Below are 18,714 nucleotides of genomic sequence, written 5' to 3' on the forward strand. Positions count from 1 at the left end.
CACAGAGAGAGAGAGAGAGAGAGAGAGAGAGAGAGAGAGAGAGAGTTTTGAATTACACATAAGGGAGCTCAAAAGACAACTGGCCAAGAAGAAAGCAGTGCCTAATTAATAAGAAGCATAAATAATAAATAAATAAATAAATGGAAATATTATTGCTATCACCTTGAAGGAAAACAGGCAGAAAACAGCCGAGGAGAAGAGGAGACAAGGTCGGAGGGGCAGAGTCCAGGCTGAGCACATCTAGCCCCTAAGAGCTTGGCTTCCCTTTCAGCCCTGAACAGAGCCCAAGACAGAGAAAGTTCAGAGAGTTCTTGCCTGACACCTGTTCCTGTCCCCAAAGATGGTGCAGGAGCCCTGGGGGAGGGGCTGGTGCACACTGTGTCTCCCCCACTTGCCAGGACTTGAAACTGTTGCATGCCTGCCTCTCAGCTGCATGGGAAGCGCACCAGCTGCAGGGGGAATATTAATGATTCAATTTTCAACCGGGTTCCACTCCAGGGCCTCGCCTGCGACATGCATTTTTAATCATAACAAAACAGAATGACAAAGGGAGACATTTGCAGCAAGGCAGCCCCTGCTGGTTGCCCCCCCCCCCCAAGGGTCTGCTTGTGAGAAGGGTAGCTGGTTCTCCAGCACCAGGGCTGTGGGATGCAGCCTCTCTGCCTCTCTTGTCTCTCTGCCTCTCTGTCTCTGTCTCTCCATCTTTCTGACTCTTTGTCTCTGCCTCTCTGTCTGTCTCTCTGCCTCTCTGTCTGTCTCTCTGCCTCTCTGTCTTCCCATCTCTCTGTTTCTTTCCCCATCTCTCTGCCTCTTCGTCTCTGTCTGTCTCTCTGCCTCTCTGGTTCCTAACTCTCTATCTCTCTGCCCCTTTGCCTCTATATATCTGTTTCTGCCTCTCTCTGTCTCTGTCTCTGCCTCTCTCTCTCTCTCTCTCTCTCTCTCTCTCTCTCTCTCTCTCTCTGCCTCTCTGTCTCTTTCCTCATCTCTCTGCCTCTGTGCCTCTGTGTCTCTGCCTCAGTCACTGCTGGAGTAAGACTTTTTCTGGAGCTGTACCTCCTTTCTGGGTTGGGTGAAAGAAAAACCTGGGTACTGTCAGGTGAGAATGTTGGTCACTGGAGGTGCAGAGCTCCAACCAGACCCTCAGTGTCCCTGGTTACCAGCGGGCCTGAAAGCCAGAGATGAAGAGGGGTCTGTGAACATGGAGCTTGTAACAGACTGCTTCCAGCATCCTATGAAGCCAGAGTTCATCTTCCTACCTCCTGGGTCTGAATAACGCAGGGTCTTCTTCTTCTTTTTTTTTAAAGACATTTATTTATTTATTTATTTATTTATTTATTTATTTATTTATTATATGTAAGTACACTGTAGCTGTCTTCAGACACTCCAGAAGAGGGCGTCAGATCTTGTTACAGATGAATGGCCTGCCTGGATTTCCTAACTGTGGGCCCGGGTCCATCCTTTTTAACAAACTGAATCTGCACAGAATCAGTCCAGAATGTTCTCCTTCACCTTCCTTTACGTTTCATTTGTTTGTTTGTTGAGTGTCACTCTACATAGCCCTGGCTGTCCTGGAACTCACTATGGTATGTAGACCAGGCTGACCTTGAACTCAAAGAGATCCTCCTGCCTCTGCCTCCTGAGTGCTGGGATTGAAGAGGTGTGCCACCAGGCCTGGCTGTCTTTCACTTTTCCTGATTCCCTCGAGAATCCAGCTTGAATACCCACCACCCCGATTCTGCACTGTTCCCTTGCCGGGCTGCTGCCTTGGGCCGTTAGACTGTTCAGATTAGGACCTCTGAACGTGCGGTATTCCTTAGGCAGGGTCTGGGAAGAGCTGGAGGGGGCGGCCATAAGAAGGGCTGATGGTTATTAATGTGTGTACTACTTATTCATCTGATATTTGTGAATGACCTACTATGTGCTAGGCGCTGGGGATTGTGGGTGCAATGGCAAAGAAGATGGACAAGCTGCATCTCTGCCTTCCCAGAGCTTTCTTTCAGGTGGAGAAGGTTAAACATCACTGCCCCTTGCTCCTTCCCATGGCTTCCTGTGCCTCGTGCAGAGTGGACGTTCAGGAAATGTTCATTGGCTGTGGGTTCTCAGTTGACTGTTCTCTCTCTCTCTCTCTCTCTCTCTCTCTATCACACACACACACACACACACACACACACACACACTGACTTGTATTTGTGAGACTGACTCTGACATTAGGCCTTTAGCTGCTTCCTGCTAAGGAGTACTTTGCCCTGGTTCATCATAGCTTGGTAACGGCAGTGGACAACATTTATGGCACTCATCACTCATCGTATGGCGGGCCAAGCACTTGGTTGCCACCCATAATATAATCTTAACTTTGGCCAGCCCCTGGCATTTGTTTTGTTGTTGTTGTTTTTTGTTTGTTTTTGTTTTTGTTATTTTGTTTTTTGTTTTTTTGTTTTTTGTCTTTTTTCTCAACCCATTTTATCAAAGAGAAAAGGGAAACGGGAGACGTTAAGTCACTTATTCCAAGGTTGCACAGAAAATCATTGGGTGGGCATGGGATATAAACCCAGGGAGTCTAGCCCTATGATGTCTGCTCTGTGGCTCTGTGTCATTTGGTAGCCGCCTCTTTTTTTTTTTTTTTTTTTTTTTTTTTTTTTGAGACAGGATTTCTCTTTGTAGACCAGGCTGGCCTTGAACTCAGAAATCCACCTGCCTCTGCCTCCCAAGTGCTGGGATTAAAGGCGTGCGCCACCACCGCCCGCTGGTAGCCACCTCTTAATCACATGGAAAAGCAAGTCAGAAAGAGCTTTCTGACCCTATCTTCACAGTCTTTTGAATCAGCAGAAGGAAGACCTGGCCTGAAGGCTCGTGGCCGCCTCTCCTCTAGGTAGCATCCAAGCCCCGTTCTCTAGGGCTCAGCAGAACCTGGCTAGCATGTGACTGGCTTTAGGTGGTCACACAAAGAGGCCTGTGACCTTGACCCTGCGCCTAGTTCCAGGACTCTAACCTGTTGTTCCCTGACACCTCTCTATACCTGGCACTTCCCCCTCCCCTCGTTGTCATACAACCCCCACCCCACCCTGGGAAATCAGAAGTGGCAGAAACTGGAGGGGCAGCGCAGTAGATGAAAAGGTGAGTTGGCCTCAGGGCTCCTGAGGCCTCCACTCCCACACTCAGTTCTGCAGACGATCTGGGTGTGGAGGATCTCACAATGAGCAGCCCCACCACCATGTGACTTCTATTAACCCAGCAAGCACCAAGGGGCTGAGAGTACTTAGGGTAGGTAAGTGCAGTAGATAGGGGGTGAAGCTGGGGGGTCAGGGAGTCACTCACTCTGCTTCACGGCTCCTGAAGGAGGGGAGTCACCCCAAATCTGAGCAGCTCAAGAACAGGAAAGACGCAAAGGATGCAAAGGCCCCTGAAGCAGAAGTGAGCTCAGTATGTGCAGGTACATCAAGGAAGCACACAGTGGGGGTACAGTGGGCACTGAGGGAGTGCGGATAGACAGGTATGGGAGTGACCCCATCAATAAAGGTGTCTGCAAAAAGCAGAAATCACTCGTAGTGGACTGACCCTGTGGGGGCTAGGTGTTCTTTTTCCGTGATGAGAGGAAGCTAGAGTGGAGATCTAACTGCACAATGGGGCCCTCTCCAGCCAGAGCAGACTTCTCTCCTAGTTAGGATTTCCATTGATGTGAAGAGACGCCGTGACCATGGCAACTCTTATAAAGGAAAGCATTTAATTGCGGCTGGCTTACAGTTTCAGAGGTCTGGTCCATTATCATCATGGGGCAGACACGGTGCTACAGAAGGAACTGAGAGTTCTACATCTTCATCCACAGGCAGCCAGGAGAAGACTGGATTCCACAGTGGGCAGGGCTTAAGCATTAGGAGACCCCACAGGGACGCACTTTTCCCAACAAGGCCACACCTCCTAATAGTGTCACTCCCATGGGCCAAACATTTGAACACATGAGCCTATGGGGGCCACACCTATTCACCCCATCTAACTGCAGAAGGCCTCTGCAGTTGCCCTCTTCAGCTCAGGACCCATCAGTGATACAGACAAGATATCAGGGACAGTCAACGGAAGGTGTTTCTAGTGTCGTACCCCTACTTCCTGAGCAAAGGGGTCCAGTTGCTCCTGTGACCTCTCTTTCCTTTTGTAGTAATACAGGCAGAAGCTGTAGAACTTTCTAGAGATTGGGTTATAGGGGTCAACAAGGAGTACTGGAAGGGGTAAGGTATTAGATTATTACCAAAACCCTGTCATTGGAATGCCTTACAGGTGACAGGATTCTCTCCTCTTCTTTGCCTTCCCTCCCCACTTCCTTCCTTGCTCTTTCTTTCAGTGTTTTACATGACCTCACTACATAACCAGGGTTAGCCTTGAACCTGCGATCCCCGTCCCTCAGCTTCCGTGTTGAGTGCTGGACTTACAGGTGTGTGTCACCACACCCACAAAAGATGAACTCCTCTGGCTCCAGTAAAGAGCTAAGTGGTTTTCCCTCTAGAGCGGCCCCGGGACGGAGGCATGCCAGTCATCGGACTTTCCTAGGACCTTAGAAGAGTCTGGTCGTTCTGATGTTGTTGTCAGGGGACTGCTTGCTAAATAAATGCTGTCTCATTTGGTCCTAGTTCCTGTGTGGTGGGGAGCTCCTGCTGTGCTTGGAATCTTGTGGAGACAGAAGCCATACAGCTAAGGCCATTTTGCCTGGAGGGCCCACAGCCTCAGCTTTCTGTTGTCCCCTCCTGCCTTCCTACCACCGCCTCTCTCTCTGATTTAAGGGCAGGTTTTATTCCCAAGCTGCCTCCGGGCTCCTCTTTCTGATTGCATTAAAGTCTCCGTAATTCTCCCCTCATTAATGATTGGCATATTTTTACCTCTCACTAAAGGAGCTTCAAGGCAACTCCCAGGGGGCCCTGCTCTCAGAATGAAACAATTTCATCTTGCTCCAGAAACGCATTAAAAAGGGTTTGTCAGGATCTTATCACCAGTTAGAGAAAGCTAATCAAATTACTTCTATTTATTAGTTGGTACAGCAATGTGCCATTCCAGCAAGCCCCTGGCTCCAGCAGAGTGGGCATACAACCAGAACCCTGGCACCCTGGCCCCTTGGCTCCTGAAGGGATAGTACTAAATGGACCACCTACTGCTTCTGCTGGCACTAAGATGGGTGATCGGAAGAGCTCGGATGAGCTACCAGCATACCCAAACCACGCTTAGCAGCTACTCATCAGCAAAGGCAACCCTTGAACTCACCTGTGTGTGTTTTCCTCAGCCACAGGGCAAGTCTCGGGCGAGGCTGTCTGTCCTTCGCAGAACTAAATAGGAAACAGTATCAGAGTTATAAGGCACAGCCTGGGAGTTGGGGTGGGGGCGCGCACCCCCTTGACTGGGTACCCTTTGTACCCTGTTTCAGCTGCTTAGGGGAAGCATGGCTCATGGTGTTCTAACAAGCAGCCAGTGTGGTCACATATCTGTTCTTCCCAGCACTCTGAAATTTTGCAATCCACTACTCAGATTATACTACTATAAAGAGGCAAGCCTCACTTGAGCCCCCCCCCATCCCCTGAGCAGGCTCTGGCTGAAGCAACAGTGAACACCCCTTGAGACACACACACACACACACACACACACACACACACACACACACACACGCGCGCGCGCGTGCGCATACACACGTGCACACACAGGCACACACACGCATGCATGCACGCTATGCACATACACACACACACACACACACACGGCCAGCCTGGAGCAAGGGGCCATCCCAGCTGTACTGCCTCTGTGACTCCCGGAGTGGTTCAAAAGACTGAGCCTCATCGTTGCCCCATCACGTCGCACAAAAGGACATATTGATTGTTCCGTAGACGCATTTCCTGGGGTCCTTTATATCTCTCTCCCTCGTCAGGCGTAATGAGGAGGCTGAGGCGCGGAGGTGGGGGAGAAGCCAGTATATGTCCATCCGGGTGGGATTTCTTCATCTTATCAATCAGGACTTTAATTAGACACGTCCGAGAGGGCAGTTCCATCTCGGGGCAGGCGGCAATCTTTATCAAGCACGCCACATCTCTAATTACTGTGTACTGACAGATAACAATTGGGGAGCATGTGAAAGGTGGGGGAGGCGGGAGGCGGAGAAAGGACGGCGGGGCTGGAGATAGCCATTTGCCCAAGGAGAATGGCCTTCCAAGACAACCTGGACCAAATCATTGTAACCCCGATGTCCAGGGACAGGGATGTGGCCTCAGATAACACCCTTCAGAGTGACGGCGGGGAGTGTGGAGAATGGCCGGGCTGGTATCTGGGCAGATGTGAGGATCATGTCCCCAGCCCTTTATCCATGCCCCGATACACATAGCTTTCTTTTCAATATATATAGTCGGGAGAGGGCACAGGTCTACACAGCTCTGGCTAGCCTCAAACTCACTCTGTAGACCAGCCTGACCTCAAATTCATAGAGATCCTCCTGCCTCTGTCTGATGAGTGCTGGGACTAAAGGCACGCGCCACCACCACCTGGCCCTTTTCATCGTGTTAGAACTCTGTTATTACTCAGGGTTTTTAGTAGTCTGGTAGAAATATCAAGAAAGACCTAGGTTTGGATCCTACGGGTTGGATTCTTGGGACCATATCAACCAGCTTATGCAACCTCAGACAAGTGCGCTAAACTGTCTGGGCCCAACTGCCTTCCCCACCAAAAGAAATGGTTCCATCCAAGGATTTCCTTGACTGTGTCTGTGGAGCTGGGGAGGTTAAATCAGTAAAGTGCTTTCCATACAAGCATGAGAACCTGAGTTGGACGCCCAAAACCCACACGAGAAGTCAGGCACTATGGCACACACTCAGAATCCTACCTAGCACTGGGGAGGTATGGACAAGCAAATCCCTGGACCTTGCTGGCCAGCCAGCCCAGCCTAATTAGTGAGTCTCAGGTCGCAGCGGTGATCTTGTCTGAAAACACAAGATGGACTGCAGCTGAGGTTGATCCCTGGCCTGTGTGTGTGTGTGTGTGTGTGTGTGTGTATACATGTGTGCGTACACACATAAGAAATGATGCGTGTGCAAAAGTGTGTATCTGCTCAGTCTCCTGTTAGTTAGAGAATAGTGTTGAGGAGTGGAAAGCTGTTCAGATAAGCAAAGACTAAAGACTGGAAAGCATCCTGCCTTTCTGGGGTGACCCTGCCTTTCTGGGGTGACTCTTCTCTGTAGTGTTGACCTAGAACTAAGACTCACAGGAGCGTGGATCACCAGCCAGAGCCAGAGCAGCAGGTAGGCACACTGTCTTGGGTCACGACCCCCCTAGCGTGTATTCTCTGTAGTGGTCTTGAATTAAGATGCCCGTACTCACGGTGATAAACTGAGGTCAATGGCTGTTTTCCCCTGTGTCTCAGGTTCCTCAAGAGCAGAATGAGTGCATCATGTCCCCTTGAGGACTGGATGGTGGACACATGAAGTACTCAGACTCAGTCCTGCCCCTGGTTGCTGCCCTGACTGGCGGATTATTAAGACAGACTGCACGGATCACACTGTAACGGGTGCTGTAGCTGCTAAGTGTGACATTTCTCCTGACTCTGCTCTCCCTATGGAGACAGGGCCTCCTACATATGGGGGACCCTTACCCAATCCTAGTACCCCTCAAAAAAAAGCAGCCTGAATTGTCCCTACTGCAGCCTCAGGCACAGTATTGACACACTCTAGCACTCAGCCGGGAGCTATGTCCCGCTGTCTGCTCCTCCCCACGCTTCCATGTTCCAGTCTTTAGAGTGACTCAGTCCTCGAAATCTATTCCCCAGCACTCTGGAGGTGGAGGCAGAAGAACCAGGTGTTGAGGCTAGCCTGAGCTACATTAGCCCCTACCTCAAAAACCAGAAACCAAACATACATCCACTCCCCTCTGCCTAGCCTCCAGTAAACTCCCTGTAGTTCCTGTCCTCTATAAGGACCACCTGGTCCTGTCTGACATCATTAGAGTCCTTGTGCCCAGGCCCCGGGTGCCAAGATCTATTTTCCTCAGAGTTGACTTGATAGTCCTCAGTGTTCTGTTCTCTAGGGTCTCATGCTAGTGGGCTTTATGACTCTCCATGGGCAGAAGCAAAGATGAGCTGTCTTCTCATGCTATGGACAGAGAACTCAAGTCTCACTTAAAACGGTTAAAACGTGAGCCAGTATTTGAACCCAGTTCAGGGTGGTGTTGGGGAGGGTTAACTGGTGTGGAATGTATCACCAGACTGAGAAGAGGGTAAAGCTGAGAGCCGTTGGACTGAGGAACACTCAGGGGTGTACCTACAGGAGAATTCTCATAAGCTTTGACAGATTTAAAAGCCTGGATCTTCCCGCAAGTGGATGCTTGCATTCTGTGGTGGAATAGTTGAAGGGAGAGGACAAGTCTATGAAGCAAGAGAACACGTGACCTGAGGATTGCCTAGGGAAGTCTGGCCTGAGGAGCCCAGACTTGGACAGATGGCGACCCCTAGGTAGAGTTTCAGAATGCCAGCCACACTGGGACACCACAAGGTATTGATGAGGACCTGTCCCACCTCCGAGACGTCTAGTGCATATGAGGACACGGAGCCATCACACAGATGTTATTTTGCTAGAGACAGTGGAGGGCTCTGTCAGTCTCACAGTGGGTGAGGCAGGGGGTGACACTGGGCTTAGAGTCAGTCAGCCTTCCTGGAAAGACCCAGATGCCCCTCTATATCTCTCTACATCAGACACAGCTTTCTGGAGAGATGAGGATGAGCGAAGGGGAAGCAAGCATGCACCTTCATCTGAGGGCAGCATAGATGGAACAAATCCCGAGATGACCTTCGAACAATGCCTAGTCGCGAGTGAGAGTGTCCGCTCACCCAGGACATATGAAACCTTTCCTTAGCTGGACAGTGGTGGCACACACCTTTAATCCTGTCACTCAGGAAGCAGAGACAGGTGGGTCTCTTGATTCATTCGGGGCCAGCTTGATCTATAGAGCAGGTTCCAGGACAGCCAGGACTATAAAGAGAAATCCTGTCTTGAAAAACCAATCTCTCTCTCTCTCTCTCTCTCTCTCTCTCTCTCTCTCTCTCTCTCTCTCCTTCCCTTGAAGCTGATGTGGGCTCAGCTCCTCTGATCCAGATGAGGCCTCAGACAAGCCGAGTGAGCACTGTGCATGGGATCTGGGGAGCCAGAGTGGAGCCTGGATTCTGTCCATGCGAGCCTTGCTTTCCTTGTCCATAGAATGGGAACCGTGCCATGTCTCAGAGTTGCTGGGTGTGTGTATAAATACCAGAGGGTATTTCCTGATGCGGATCTTGGTAGAGTCTCAGCAAACAGTAACCAAATTGATTGACTTATTTATTCATCAAGAAAATGCCTCTGCCAGACTCTAGGATCACAGAGCTTGGCAGCTCCATTCCTGCAGTCAGGGCACAGATGTCCCAGCAGCCAAGGACTGAGGAAGCCAAGGAGGAGGCCGTGAGGTTATTGCAAAGTGGGTGGAGCCAGGATGTCTGGATTCTAATCCAACAAATGTAACCAACTCCCCGAAAAACGTGATGTCTTAAAACAACAAAATCCACTTGTTAAAAATGGAACTATCAACAGAGTTCTGTGAGTGTCGATCTCAGTGGCTTGTCACAGCATCTGCCTGGGTGGCTTGGCCAGGGCTGGCTCTGTTCTCGCTATGATGCTTGTCATGGACCGGAAGCTAGGCAAGGAGACTCACCCAGAAGTCCCTGTTCTTTTCCACCAGGGCCTTTCCCCGGTGTGGACTGGGCTCCCTCGCAGCACAGTGGCTGCTTCAACATCTGGGGTTGTCGACTGCATGATTTCTTTTGACATGATCTTGGAGATTGCGTGCGGGGTCTTCCCTGATTCAGCTGACTGAGCTGGTGACTAAGGCTAGGCTACGTTCAAGGGGACAGGACTTATGCTCAGTGTCTCTACAAGTGCAGCAGTGCACTTACAGGCACCTTCAACCTCTTGACATTGCGACACGGCATTGTCATATACATTGCAAAACTACATAATCAAATACTTCAAAAAGAGTCATCCAAAAAAAGTCTCATAACATTTCAATTTATGTTTTGTTGATGTTGTTGTTGTTGTTGTTGCTGCTGCTGCTGGTGGTGGTAGTGGGATATTTGTTTGTTTGTTTTTCCACTCTATGTAGTCCTGGAACTCATTCTGCAGACCAGGCCGGCCTTGAACTCAGAGACCTGCCTGTCTCTGCCTCTCCTTCCTGAATCCTGGGATTAAGAGCCTGCACCTCCTTGCCCAGCCCATAGTTTCTGATTGTATGTTAGGCTGAATTCATAGTTATTCTCAGCCACATGTGTTCCGCGGGTATAGGTCGGACCTGCCTACAGTTTGGTCAGCAAGAAACTAGGCAAGATCTTGTAGGTCACAGTAAGGAGTTCTCATACTTTGATGGTGGATGTGAGGGCACTGATAGTTCGCGCTTGGGGTTTTCTGGGGTTTTAAACAGGATCCTTCCCATCCCCCTACAGTCCTGGCTAGCTCGTAACTCATAGAACCAGCTGGCCTTAACCTCAAGGCAACCCTCCTACCTCTGCCTCCTGCTTGGGGGGATTGCAGGGACATAGCCCCCCCCCCCCAGCTTTATTCATGGCTTTAAGTTCAGTGGAAATAGAATGGGTTTGGGGATTTGATGGCTGAGATCTGAATGGTGCCTTGCTGTATGGTTTTCAACATTTTCTACCACTTTGTGAGCTCAGTTTTCCTATCTGTAAAATGGAACTGATAACAGTACTTGCCTCAGAGTATTTACCTCGGTCTGAGGATAAAACTAATGCAATTTCTGTGAAGGACATAGCATCGTGGTACCCGGCACATCTTACATACTCAGAACTTCGATGTGGTTGTTAAAGGTTTGCATTTATTTAGAGAGAGGGGGTGTGGCATGGAGCACATAGGGAGATCAGAGGACAGCTCTAACTGTCTGTTAGCTACTTCCAGCTTGTTTGAGACAGGGTTCCTATTGTTTGCTATATATGCTGAGCTAACTGGCCCAGGAGATTCCAGGGAGTCGTCTGTGTACTGGGATTACAGATGTGTGCTACCAGGTCTGGCTTTACATGACTTCTAGGAACTGGAACTCAGATCCTCATACTTGTATGCAAGTGTCTCACCCACGGTGCCAGCCTTAAAGGTTTAAACCCTTGACATAGCCACTTTATAGAATGGCTTGAAAAGGATCTTAGCTGACAGAGCCAAGTCTTGAACTCAGGTTACATTATTTTGCTCCCTATAGCTGTGTGCAGCTATAACAGTGTTTGGGTTACTTTTACCGTGACAAAAAAAAATTTTTTTTTCTGTAACAAAATACCCAACAAAGCAGCTTGAGGAAGGGAGGATTTATCTGACTCACAGTCTGAGGGTAGCACCGTGGCCCGAGTGTGTGGCAGCTGCTGACTTGAAGCACTCAGGAAGCCGAGAGCACTCGGTGGCTCACGTCCTGCTTCCTTCAGTCCGAGACCCGAGACACACTGGAACACTGTGGCCCACGCTTGAGGCGGATCTTCATACCTCAGCCCAGCCTAGACGTTCTCTCACAAACATGCCAAGAGGTCGGTCTCCTAGGTCACTAGAGATCCCATCAGTGGACACTCGAGAGTAACATGTCACAAGCAGCCACAACTGGGTTGCTTCAAACAGAAGGAATGTATTTCCTCACAGCGTGGAAGGTGCTGTTCCAAGCCTCCCTCGCGCTCCTGGTGGTCCCTGGCTTAGAGTTACATCTCTCCCACACACCTCCTCCCTTCTGCCAGTGTCACCATCCAAAGCGTCCTCTTCTGGCCATGTGTGGCGGTAGGTGCCCCTAATCATAGCAGTAAAGTAGGGGATTGCCAGGACTTTGAGCCAGGCCTGAGTTACATTATTCCAGAGCAGGCTGGGCTCTGGGATACACAGTAAGATCCTGTCTTTAAAATGAGGGGGACTTTTTTTTTTTCTTTTCTTACAAGGACATGGGGCCATCTCAATCCATCATGGATTCAGTGACAACGTCTAGTGACACTCAGAGTGGACACGAATTTGGCAGACTACTTTTTAACCCAGGATAAGATCAGGCCCTTATCAGAGCTAACGGGAGGGGTTGAAGATCCGGCCCCTGGGGAGATGGGAAACTCTACCCTAATTCCGGAACTGTCTGGTATGGGGCTTCTGGATGTCCTGAGCAAGGGCCATTGACATTCCTAATCTCTGAGTCACCTAGATTTAGCCTCTGCTGAACGCAGAGAGTCAGTCCTGAAAATGACCACCCCGGGGTGTCTTTTACTGCCTCTCTAGGGTGGTACCCACCCTTGTTTTAAAAGAAAGCAAGATGCAGAGAATGAGGGCTCACCAAGTGTTTTTGTTTACCCGGAGCTTGCATCCCCACCCCTGCACCCCCAGTCCCTCACCCCACCCACCCCACCCACCCCACGTCCCCTGTGCTCAGAGCTGGCAAAACTCAGAAGCTTAGTAGAGCTAGAGCGCCTGTAGCCCTGCCCTCCTTCCTAGCTCTCTCTCTGGCAAGCAGGACCTCTGCCCACCTCTGGTGGTTGATCTGGGAACTGGGAACTGGGCCCCGTGTGGCCAGGCCATAGAGGTGCCCACTCTGGCTAATCCCGATGGCTGGCCCTAACCAGCCCAGCTCAAGCCTTGAAGGGTTGAGGAGGATGCCTGGGATCAACGGGGATCCGTAATTGGACTGTTGTTCTCTTATTTTGCTGCGACGCAAAATAAGATTATAGACACCACTTGCTATAGATTTCCTGTCAGAGCTCATGAATCAAACTCCACTGGCTTATTTACTGCGGCCAGCGTCTGTGTGTGAATAACCCGGCGCCAGCACACATTCAGAGGCACACACTCACAAGGACACTGCCTACAAATCCAGGCCCATGGAGAGCTCATGGATTACCTCTGTGGTGGCCCAATACACTGAGCCGCTCTCCCTGCCCCGGGAGTATTGAAACCAGCAAGGGGCTGGTCACTGTGTCACAACCTCGCCTCATGGTGACTGCTCCATTCTTTTCCCATCAAACTTAAGGTGGCTTCTGTGAACTTAGGGAGAAGTCCAGATTCTGACTGCACTAGGCCTCTGCCACTGGAACTGAGCAGTGGATATTGATTCATACTTGGTATGCAAATCCCGGGGAAGGCCTGACTCCCCGTGCAAGCCTGGGCTAGCATCTGGGTCTTCAGTTTCCACATCTGTAAAATGGAATGATTAACAATGTTAACTTGTGGGGCAGGGTGGAGAAAGAGAGAGGGTATGAAGTGGGAATTCAGGTGGGCCCCTTGACACTGTTTGCAGGCCGAACTCATAAAGAACCAAGTCAAAGCTTAGAGGGAGTAGAGGATTTGCCCAACACTATATGCACATAATGAATCAAGAGCTCAACGCTAGCTCTGCTTGGCCTTAGAGCACTGAGGCTACGCTTTCCTGAAAGTCATGTTGAGCAAACAATTCCTACCTAGTTCATGCAGGAGCTTCCAGAGGGGATTTTTTTAATCATCTTTATGAAATGTCTCATTCTGTGCTTATTAGATATTTGCTTTATTTTTTTGTCTAGTGTTTCTTTTTAAATTTTTAAATACAGTTTAATTGAAGTAGAATTGCATCACCTTCCTCCTCCCAGCACTCCCTCCGGCCCTCCCATGCCCCATCCCAAATTAATAACCTCTTTTTATTTGATTATCATCATTACATGCACATATACATACGCATACACATATACAGATATAGCCTACTGAGTCTGATTTTTGTTGTCGCATGTATATGATCTCAGGGATGATGTCCCTGAGGGAGGATATCAACAAAGAGTCTCATCCCGGAGAGAGGCTAATTGCCCTCTCCCAGCAGTCATTAGTTGCCTACAGTTCTTTGTGTGTGGGGGGTGGGGTCCCATGAATTTCCCTCCTTCAGATTAGCATGTCTTTTGATATTGCCATTGCCCAGGTCAGGTTTGTATAGCCCTTTCTAGGAGAGCTACTTCCTGCTATTTGTGGCTCGTACAATCTTTCCAGATGTTCCCTGAGCCATAGATGCTCTGATACACATGTGTTCATTGAAACTGCAATTCCCTACAATCTGTTGATCTTTATATTGTGGTTTTTGGTAATGGTCTCCATGGGATGTGAAGAGAAAATTCTTTGATGAAGATGGTAGCCGTGCTTCTCTGTGCGTATGATGATAAGATTTAGAAGGTAGTAAGAGAGTTGTGCTGGTCTAGTAAAGTGGCTATCTGGAGTCTCTTATTTCTTGTGTCATATGCTGTAGATGGAGACTCATGTGAGTTTGCTGCAGGTGTAGACCATACATGCCTGGTCCAGTTCCTACATCTTTCAGGAAGTATTTGGATACATGGTAGACAGGTGGGTGGATGGATAGATGGATGGATGATAGTGTCCCTATATATCAAAGGATACGGTTTTAATGTAAGCACCTGCCATGTTCCCACCATCCCTGTCTTGTTTAGTCTCCTTTACTAACAGCTATTCAAAGTGTCACAACCTGGAACAATTGTCATTAAATACAGATGCCATTGCCTCAGTATTAACAAAGGAAGCGTAGCTCAAATTTCTCTCAAGCTCAGGGGTGGACCTAGCCATTTGGGTTTGACACCATTGGTCCATGGGCTAGCCATAGTTAGGGGATGGTAGGACATTGCCAGGTTTGAAGCCCATTTTAATCACAACCATAACAAACAGGTCTCACTGTCTCCTCTTATGCCTTTAGATTGTAAGTCAAGAAAGAGATTCCACTACTCTGGGCTATGCTCTCCCTAGTCATTTGTGCTATGCTTAAGCCACCGTGGCTCAGTCCATTCTTTATCTTTCTTTAATTGTTTTTTAAAATTACAACTATGGATGTTTGGCCTGTGTGTTTTTATCTTCCCTCCTTCACTCTAGCATGTCTCTTAGTGACTCTTGTCCCTGATGGCCATGGAGGCCAGAAGCAGACACTGGGTCCCCTGAGACTAGAATCACAGACAGATGTGAGGTGCCATGTGGGTGCAGCAAATTGAACCTGAGTTCCTCTGGAAGAGCTACCAGTCTCTAGACCTCCACTTCCAGATCCACCAAAAGGCACTGAGAGTCCCTGTATCATAGGGGGCTACATAGGAGCCTTTAAGTTTGTCCTCAAACCCAGGGTGGAAGATCATACCTTATGTCTTCCACGTCTGGCTGGGGACATAGATGGTCTCCAATAAATATAGGTGATGGATTGTGGCACTTTGAGGTGACGCCAAATGCTTAAGGGATTCTGAGCACAGTGCAGTTGTTTCTGCCAGGGCCTGTAACACCTCGTGGTGATGAATAAATATATTAAGGCCATTTGCCTGGGAAGTAGATGCATTTTCTTCCTTCCCCTCAAAGAGAGACTCTGGCCAAGGACTAGGCAGATTCGAGGTTGGTGGGAAACCACTAACCTCCAGGTTTGTCCCATGAGTCATCTCCAAAGAGACTCTCCGCCCCTCCTGGTATTCCCACTCCCACTGTGAGCTTATCACAGCCTTGCTCGTCGCCCAGAGGAAAATGCTTCATCCTCAAATGTAATTGTGTCTGAGGAGGTGTCCTTTGCAACCAGGCGGGTCACAGAGCCAATGAGTGAGTCAGCACATCCGGGCAGAGTTAATTAAAGCAGGGAGGGCAGCTGGAGTGTGGAGCACGGAGCCTCAAGGCAGGGACAGCTCCTGTTGGGACCGGGGCTCCCTCTGTGGTCTGCTGAGAGACAGGGATGGCTCCCGTGCAAGGCAGAGATGACTTGTTTGATAACAGGATTCCCTCTGTGGTCTGCTGACCTCCGAAGGTGCAAAGAAAGGCCAAAGTTAGAAAAGGAACAACCAGAGTGTGCAGAGGAAATGAAGAGTGGAGGTCAGGGCCTCTTCGGACTCTCCAAAACTGCTCAGCACAATTGCTAACTGCGGCTCTTAGAGCCTCCTTTGGATTCCATTCACAACATCTAAGAACCCCCAGGAGTCTCCCAGGATTTCTCTGTGCCTAGAGGGGATCGAGAGAGACAGAAAGGAGGAAGGAAGATGTAATCCCCTTAGATTGCTGCTGCCTGCCCAGGAAGGTGTCACCTAACAGATGGTAGATGTCCAAGACGTCCAGCTGCAGAACGGTGCCCAGTGGTGCTCAGTGGGCAGCTCTAGAGTGAATGAATGAGCCATCGTCCAACTGAGGTTTAGTCGAGCTACTACTGCTTGATAGGTGGTAAGGGGGGAAATGGGCTAAAAGATAAATTGAAAGGAAATGAAAGAGGTGTGTGTACTCACTGGGAAGATGTGGTTTGAATGGGTATGGCCCTCATAGGCTCATGTGTTTGAATGCTTGGCCCACAGGGCGTGGCACTAATCGGAGGTACAGCCTTGTTGGAGGAAGTGTGTCACTTTGAGGTCTCCTTATGTTCAAGCTACACCCAGTATGGCACAGAGTCTCTCTCTCTCTCCCTGATGCCTTTGGATCAAGATTTAGAAATCCTGACTCGCCCTCCCCCTCCAGCACCACGTCTGCCTGCACACTGCCATGCTTCTTGCCATAATGATAATGGACTGGACCTCTGAAACTGTAAGCCAGCTCTAATTAAATGTTTTCCTTTAAAGGAGTTTGCCTTGGTCAAGGTGTCTCTTTATAGCAATAAAACCCCAAGACAGGTGTAAATTTCACAAAGGTGAGGCGCCTTGGTTACTCACTGCTAAGGTCTACAGGTATATCCAACTCATAGCCTACAGGCAGCCAGATGTAATAAGGACAGCTGTGCAGGCAGCTCAGCACAAAAGTGGAAACTTACTGGAAACATCGTGATTGTTTTGTGGGGTTTTAAAAACTAACTTCATCGTGGGGTTCTGGAGTGTGAACTTTGTAAAGGACAAAGTCATGTTGCAATATGAAAAAGTTGGATGCACCTGGCCCTGGGACAATACTCAGATTTTTTTGTAGATGCTCAGTAAATGTTTGCTTGATAGTGAGTGGACAGAAAAAGAAGGAAGGGAGGGAGGGAAGGAGGGAGGAAGGGAGGGAAGAAGGAAGGAAGGAAGGAAGGAAGGAAGGAAGGAAGGAAGGAAGGAAGGAAGGAAGGAAGGAAGGAAGGAAGAAGGATTGGAAACGGAAAGTGACTTAGCCCCTAGGAAAACACTGTTGTAAGTCTAGAGAGGCAGGGCCCGTGAACCAGGGTGAGTCTAACAGACCTTAGAGAAAGTTTGATGCCAGCAACAGCATCTTCTATGCCACCTTCTACCCCATTTTTCAGGTACCTGTTTCTAGGGGAGAGCATTAGACGATCCTTCATCCTGAGACCACCCACCTTGGAAGTGTCCGCCCAACATGCCCCGTGTCTCGGGCAACAGCTCTCTCCTGTCCTACACATGATCCTTCTTGAGTCTCTGCTCACTTGCACCTAACAAGCAAGGCACGGCATTTCAGAAGGTCTCTGTGGCTTCCGCAAATGCATCCTTCTCTGTCAACCAGGCTGGCCTCAAACTCACCCGCCTCTGCTTCCTGAGTGCTAGGATTAAAGAGCATGTGCCACCAACCCAGGCTAAGTGGACCCTTCTGAGGCCAGCAGGTGCAGTGGTGGGACCAGTGCTGACTCTGGGTTTTGAAGACGCTGGGTTGACACAGATGGCTCTGAACAGCCCAGTCTGGTAGAGTTTGCTAGCTTCCAAGGGAAATGAGCACATGGACACAACATCTTTGTGCCCAGTGGAATGTTTGGCTGAAGGAAAAGCCAGAGAAGTGAGGTAAGGCTGCCTCTGAGATAGAAAGCAGAGCCTCCTGAGCAAGCCAAGCAGTGTCCTGCCTCCCTGAGTCTGGAGTCCTCAAGCTGATCTAGCTACAGTGACAGCTCTATCAAGGCTCTCTCTGGGGGCACTGCTGAATGAGAGACCCAGATAGGCATGGCTCACCACAGGACTGGCCTCTTCCTGCTACTGTCACGGGCCACCTGGACACAGCAGGATCGACTAGCCTGACATGATCTCTCCCTTTGTCCTTGTCCTTCTCCAGGAACTAAACAGGCCATACATCAGCGACAGGAGGCTTTGGCAATGCCGAGAGAGGAGCTGGCAGAACTTGGGTTGGCACACGAGGTGCAGGGGCCCTGGGCACACCTGCCTGCTGTTTACCCTGCCTCTGCCAGCTGAATGCACCTTTGTCAGCCAGGCTGGGAACTGGGGGCTTGGTTCTGTCGGAGAGAAGACAGGGACTGTGACCCTGAGGTCACTGGCTTGGACTTGAGGCCATCGTGGCCAGACACCTTCGAACTTGAGGTTAGACATCCAAGACCAAGGTGTGAGGGTTATTCCAACCCCTTCTTCACTTGGGCCGCTCGCTGGTGGTCGATGGCATCCTTTGATGGCTGTAGCTACACTCCAGTTTCTAACTGTTATGAGGGGCAGGTGGTCTGACCTTCTCTCCTAAGGACACTAGTGTTAGATTAGGCCTCCTGCTTCATCTTCACTTGTGTACATCACAGCCATCCTAGTCCCAAATAAGGTCCCATTCTCAGGGACCAGGGGTTAGGATGTCAGCGTGTGCCTCAGGGGACACGAATTGTAACAGCTGGCAATCCTCTACCTCTGGGGGAGGGGCAGGAGTATTGTAAGAGTCACAGTGAGCAAAAGGTTGGTTTCTTTTCTGTTCAGTGCCTTCATGTCCTTCCTCATGGGCCCTCAGGAAACACAAGCCAGGATAATGTCGTGGGCATCCCTATGGCTAGTGGAAGATGGGAAAC

At 49.7% G+C, this 18,714-nt stretch overlaps 1 protein-coding gene across 2 annotated transcripts in view; it reads left to right on the forward strand.

Moving 5' to 3' along the window:
- Esrrb (estrogen related receptor beta) overlaps window positions 1-18,714 on the forward strand; it is a 166,733-nt gene that overhangs the window by 22,035 nt on the left and 125,984 nt on the right. The gene's annotated exons all lie outside the window — the stretch shown is intronic.

The sequence above is a fragment of the Mus pahari genome, chromosome 7, assembly GCF_900095145.1.
Source record: "Mus pahari chromosome 7, PAHARI_EIJ_v1.1, whole genome shotgun sequence".
Lineage (NCBI taxonomy): Eukaryota > Metazoa > Chordata > Mammalia > Rodentia > Muridae > Mus > Mus pahari.